Source organism: Mus pahari, chromosome 1, assembly GCF_900095145.1.
Source record: "Mus pahari chromosome 1, PAHARI_EIJ_v1.1, whole genome shotgun sequence".
Classification (NCBI taxonomy): domain Eukaryota; kingdom Metazoa; phylum Chordata; class Mammalia; order Rodentia; family Muridae; genus Mus; species Mus pahari.
Window position 1 is genome coordinate 52,376,380 of NC_034590.1, and position 6,854 is coordinate 52,383,233.

The following is a 6,854-nucleotide window of genomic DNA, read 5'->3' on the forward strand; positions in this document are numbered from 1 at the left end:
AAGGTCCGGAGTTCAAATCCCAGCAACCACATGGTGGCTCATAACCATCCGTAACAAGATCTGACGCCCTCTTCTGGAGTGTCTGAAGACAGCTACAGTGTACTTACATNTAATAAATAAATAAANCTTTAAAAAAATGTATGTTTTATTTAGCTATGTAGAACTGAAGATGTAACACTTGTGAGTAATATTTCCATTGTTCTACTGGAATGCCACACACACACACACACACACACACACAGAGTCTTCCACAGGTTCCTAATCCTTCCAGGGAAATAGACAGAGTTAGCTGTTGGGGAGGGCTGATAAGCTCACTGTCGGGAAAGTGAGGACCAGGAACTAACCTCGCATGTGATGCTGCAAAGGAGACAGAGATGCCCAACACATGGTACCAGAAATCCTGTTGGGGCTGGGTGTGGTGGTGTGCATTTGTAACCGTAGCACTTGACAGATAAGAGGATCGTTACAAACTAGAAACTAGCCTGGGCGACAGAGCAGGGCTGCCTCAACTCAAAAATAAAATAAGTTGCTGGGGCTTACAGGACTGGTGACCCACACCTGCTACCCTAGTTCTTGGGAGATTCAAAAGCACAAGGTCACCCTTGGCTTCAAATCCTGGTTCCATACTAACCTGGGATACATGAGACCCTGTCTCAGAAACGGAAAGGATAAATCAGCTTTGAGGGTTGGTGAACTTTATCTCTTTGGTCCAGTAAAAAAGGCAAATTAATAGAATCCGAACTGTGGATTGAAAAATCTCTGGAAAGGAAAATCCTTTGTTATCTGGATCAGGAAAGGACTCTGGTAGCTGGAAAGAAATGGAATCAGAGTGGCCTGTATCTCAAGGCCTGGCAAGGTCACCCTGGGGAGAACTTGCAGGGGTGTCAGGTAGTGACACCTTGTGGTGGCCACGAGTAACAACAGAAACAGTCCAGTGCTTGGGGGTTGGGCTTTCCTTCAGGAGTGTGAAAAGTCTATAGGGAATTACTTGTGCTCTAGGACCTAGGGAACCCTGAAACAGGGTCAGTGTTAGTGAAGCCAGTTGGCTAATTCAGTCTGATTGTTAAACTGGACATGATGGCTCAGATCCGTAATCCTAGCGTTAGGGATGCTGGGCAGGAGGGATGTAGAAATTTGAAGTTTCCCAGGGCTATAGTGAGTTCGAGGCCAAGCAAGGCTATAAAGTAAGATTCTGTCTCAAAAATCCCAAACAAAAAACTCAATCCCATTCTTCTCCAAACCCAAACAAGGCAAAGCAAAAAACAGCAACAGGAGCTGGAGAGATGTCCCAGTGGTTAAGAGCACTGACTGCTCTTCCAGAGGTGCAGCACATAGTGGCTCACAACCATCTGTAACTCCAGTTCCAGGAGACCTGACCCAAGGCACTCTTTTGGCCTCTGGGGTACCAGACATGCATGGGCATACATTCAGGCAAAGCACCCATCACATAAAATAAAATAAATAAATAAATAAATAAAATTTAAAAATAAAAGAATAATTTTTAATAATTTAAAAAAGAATTCAGGGACTGGAGAGATGGCTCAGCAGGTAAGAGCACTGACTGCTCTTCCGAAGGTCCTGAGTTCAATTCCCAGCAACCACATAGAGGCTCACAACCATCTGTAATAGGATCTGACACCCTCTTCTGGAGTGTCTAAAGACAGCTACAATGTACTTACATATAATAAATAAATAAATAAATAAAAGCAAAAAACTCAGATTTAGAAAAAAAATCCAGTTCCATGATAAGATGAAGTCAAAACAAAGAGAAAAAAATCCCAAGGAGCCGGTGAGATGGCTCAGCAGTTAAGAGCATCGACTGCTCTTCTGGAAATTCTGAGTTCAAATCCCGAAACCATATGGTGGCTCACAACCATCTGTAATGAGATCTGATGCCCTCTTCTGGGGTGTCTGAAGACAGCTACAGTGTACTTACATATCATAAATAAATAAAATCTTTAGAGGAAAAGAAAAAGAAAAAGAAAAAAAGGCCCAAACCTTCATGTTTCCCAGTGTTTCGCACTAATACAAATCATTATCCAGTTCTTTGTGTGTATGTAGAGTGAACTTGTGTGCGTGTAGAGGTCAGAGGCCAACCTTCCGAGCCATTCCTCGGGAGCCTTCTTTTTGTTTTTGTTTGTTTGTTGAGACCCTGAGACTTGTCACGTACTCTTTAGGTCAGGCTGTTTGGCTAGTGTGCTTCACAGACCAGGTGTGTGCCACCATTTTGGCTCGTTTGTTCGTTCGTTTGGCTGGTTGGTTGGTTTGGCTTGTTTGAGCCGGGGTTTCTCTGTGTAGCCCCGGCTGTCTTGGAACTCACTCTGTAGACCAGGCTGGCCTTGAACTCACAGACATCTGTCTGCCTCTGCCTCCCGAGTGCTGGGATTAAAGGCTTCCCAGCTGGAACCACCTGGCTTCTCTTGTGACTTTTTACATGGGTGCTAGGCATGAAATTCAGCTCAGCAAGCCCTTTGCCCACTGCGCCACCTCCCCATCTGTACCGTTAACGTTTTCTTGTGGATAGGACAGGAAAAATGTATTCAGCATCCCTAAGACTACGTATTTGATGTTTCTCTCCTTTGTCGTTCTCACAAGGCTGTCACATACATGCACACCGTATTTTACCTGTTCTTTTTACCCACATGGAGACCTTCTATGTTAGTATAGAGAGGTTACCTCCTTTTCTTCTCCTCCTCTTCCTTTATCTTCTCTTTCTTATTCTTCTTTGGACTAGCAACTGAATTTAAGACCTTGAGGTGTGCTCTACCATTAAATTACACCCCTATCTCTGCCAAAGGGGGGCGAAGGAGATGACTCAGTGGGCAAAGGCCTTGGCCCCAAGCCTGGTGCCTGAGTTTGATCCTGGGAGAACCAGCTTCTGCCAGTTGTCCTTGGACCTCCACACGTGTGGCATGCGTGTGTCCTCTCACACTCACACATTTACACACTAATAATAATAAACTAAAGGTTAAAAGAATGGCTGAATAGGTATAGAGAGCCCAATTACATCTTTTAAATAGATCTCCATCTATACCCTTAAACTATTTCTACTTTTTGTTGCAAGTACTGCTGTGATAAACATCCATGTGGCTATCTGTATCTTTGATTCCATATATAAGATAGAATCCTAACGAGAGAAGGGCCAGATTGTCTCCTGGCAGTCACTGCTGCCAGCAACAGCGTGAGTGGGAACTGTGTCCTACCCAGCCTACTATACACTATCACACTGGACACACCTTCCTTCTGGGCATGGTGACGTGTGCCTAGGAATCTAGCATTTGGATGTGGACGCAGTAGGATCAGGACTTCAAGTCCAGCCTAGGCTACATAACAGGACCATATCTAAATAAATAAAGAAGTGGGACTGGAGAGATGGCTCCGTGGCTAAGAGGGCTTACTGCTCTCGGGTTCGGTTCTCAGCATCCACAAGCCACCTGTAACTCTAAAGGATCCTAATTTTAGATTTTAAGTTATAAGTAAATCATTACCCACATTTTCCAACAACCTACCAAAACAAAAAACCAACCCATCCCAGAACAGTAGGGAAGAAAAACAAAACAAACAAAAAAACAAAAAACAAATCCCAACCCAAGACTCAGTGAGATTGAGCTTATTTCCCCCCTACTTATCTTCTGTGATCTGTTTATTCTCAGTAACGTGTGTGTGTGTGTGTGTGTGTGTGTGTGTGTACAAATGTGCTCGCACATTTGTACAAAGTCATAATAGATACTAGCACTTTGTCACTTGTACAAATACTTAGCACTCACTTGTCCTTTGACTTCATTTATGGCCTTTTTTGGTGTGGAAAGGAGTTGATGCATATGTGTGTGTTTGTGTATTGTATGTACACATTTCTGTGCCAGAGAAGGACATTGGCTATCCTCTGTTGCTCTCTGGTTTATTCCCTTGAGGCAGGCTCTCTCACTGTACCTCAACCTGTGTTGGCAGTCAACAAGCCTGATCCTTCAGTGGCCACCTGCCTCCCTCCCCTGTAGTGTGGGAGTTACAGGCAAGCATGGCCATGTCCCGCTTCTTACAAATGCTGGGGATTTGAACCCAGGTCCTCACGCTTGCCCAGAAAATGCCCTTACCTGCTGAGCCATCTCCATAGTCACCTCAATTTTCTTTTCTTTTAAAAATATTTTTAGCTGGGCGTGGTGGCGCACGCCTTTAATCCCAGCACTCGGGAGGCAGAGGCAGGCGGATTTCTGAGTTCGAGGCCAGCCTGGTCTACAAAGTGAGTTCCAGGACAGCCAGGGCTATACAGAGAAACCCTGTCTCGAAAAACCAAAAATATATATATATATATATATTTTTAGGGGCTGGAGAGATTGCTCAGTGGTTAAGAGCACTGACTGCTCTTCCAAAGGTCCTGAGTTCAATTCCCAGCAACCACATGGTGGCTCCCAACCATCTGTAACAAGATCTGGCGCCCTCTTCTGGAGTGTCTGAAGACAGCTACAGTGTACTTACATATAATAAACAAACAAACATATTTATTTATTTATTTATTTTTGTAGGATGTTTTGTCTAAATATATGCCTGTGTTCCCACAGAGGCCAGCAGAGGGCATCATAGCCTCTGGAACTGACATGGACAGTTATGTGCCACCAAGTGGGCACTAGGAATCAAACCTAGGTCCTTTGGAAGAGGACCTTGGAAGAGCTCTTATCTACCAAGCCATCTCTGTAGTCCCCCACTTAACTTTGAACAGCAGTTCTGCAAATCAAACCAAGGCCTCACCCATACTCGGTGAGCACTCGGTGAGCCTTAGCTGTATCTCTCACCCACTTATGACCTTTCATGCTGCACAAGTATTTTTATTTTATATATTTTTATTTTTCTTACTTGTTTGACTTAGTAGACGTTATACCTTGTCATGATCTGTTTCTGCCCCACTCCCATTTTTCATGTATGTGATGTGGTATGCTTGTGTGTATTACAAGACTTTTCCTGTGTGTGAGTGCACCTGTATGTGGATGTGCATGCATGTGTAGACCAGAGCACGTGGAGGTCCGAGGTTGATGTTGAGAATTACCCTCCATTGCTTTCCCACTTTACCCAGGGTCTCTCAATCAAACCCAGAGCTCACTGATATGACTAATCTTGCTAAGGAGCTTCCCTGGAGAGTGGGCTCCCATCTCCACTTTCCAAGGCTGATGTTAGAGGCAGGCCAGCATGCTTACCTGGCATTTACTGGTTTCTGGGGATCCTAACTCTAGTGCTCATGCTCGCTAAGCAAGTGCCTAACCTGAGCCATCATACGATCTGGTTTAATTTTTTAAGACGCGTCTTGCTATGTATTCTTTGCCTGCCTGGAACTCTGTGTAGCCCACACTGGCCTTGAACACTTGGTCCTCCTGCCTCTTAAGTCCTGGAATCACTGACTTGTGACAGTATCTCACATTTACATACACGAGCAAACTTAGCTTTATGCTTGTTCTGGTTTCTGAGTGGACTATTTTTATTTATTTATTTAATTCATTTAATTTACTTATTTGAAATAGAGTCTCATAGTGTAACCTGTCTGCCGTGGAACCTCGCTACGCAGTCCAAGCTGGCCTCCAACTCATAGAAATCCACCTGCCTCTGCCTCTCAAGTACTGGCTGAGATTAAAGATGTGCGCCACTGTGCTGGTGGGCATTAATTTTGTTTTTTCAAGAAAAATTCAAGTTGCGTGTGTGTGTGTGTGTGTGTGTGTGTGTGTGTGTGTGTGTGTGTGAGAGAGAGAGAGAGAGAGAGAGAGAGAGAGAGAGAGAGAGAGATCAAATACATAATAGGAGAAGCCCATTAAGAGTAATCTTTGGCACCAGGCAATTCCCTGAGGAGATCTCAACTTTCTGAGCAGTGTGGTTCCATAAATTGCAGTTGGCAGTGGGGTTTGTGATGAGAACAGTTTATGGTTAGGGAACTTGCATGGAAACTGCTCTTGTCTGTGACAAGTTCATTATTTTTGCTGAAGGTTACAGGATGTTTTTTTTTTTTTTTCTTCCCAATAGCCAGCTAACTATTTTAGGGACACATTTTTTTTTCTTATAAACTAAACAGCCTCTGTGTGTGTGTGTGTGTGTGTGTGTGTGTGTGTGCCTCCTCTCAATCCTATCTTTATAATTAGTTTTATAATACCTTAGAGAACATTGTAGATTATGGAGATAAATCCTTCTGAGACACAGGCTGTCCCTGGTGTCACTCATGCCTCTCTGTCTTGCCAAGGGCCACCCCACACTGGGACTGCCTCTGAGTCATTTTGTCCAGCCTAGAGCACCCTGTGCCTTCCCACAAATGTCTTTCAATAGAGAGATTCAGAATAGGGCATGGGAACCGCCAGAGGTTGCAGATCTGTTCTTCTCCCTCCTCTTGCCAGGAAGGGGCTGGAGTAGAGCCTAGCCCCCAGTCACAGAGAAGCCCTGGTCAGCACACGACAGCTAAGAGAAAAGCCAGCTTCCCCCAAGGAATAACACAAGGGCCTGAGGAACCAAACCTCCTCTCTGTCATACTCAGTGTGCACAGTGAAACCACAAGTAAAAACATGCAGGCAACAAACAAACAACCAACCCCATATGACACTGTCTTGGATAGGGTTTCAGTGCTATGAAGAGACACCTTGACCACAGAAAGTCTTATAAAGGAACATCTCATTGAGGCACTGCCTGGCTTATTTTTTAATTTAGTGTGTACGAATGTGTGCATGTGTACTGCCACATGCATGCCTAGTGCCTTCGGAACCTAGAGGAGGGCACTAGGTCTCCTGAAACTAGAACCAGAAACTTGTGACCCCCAGGACAGTGCTGGTAACTGAACCTGGGTCTGGATATATGTGTGTGTGTGTGTGTGTGTGTGTGTGTGTGTGTGT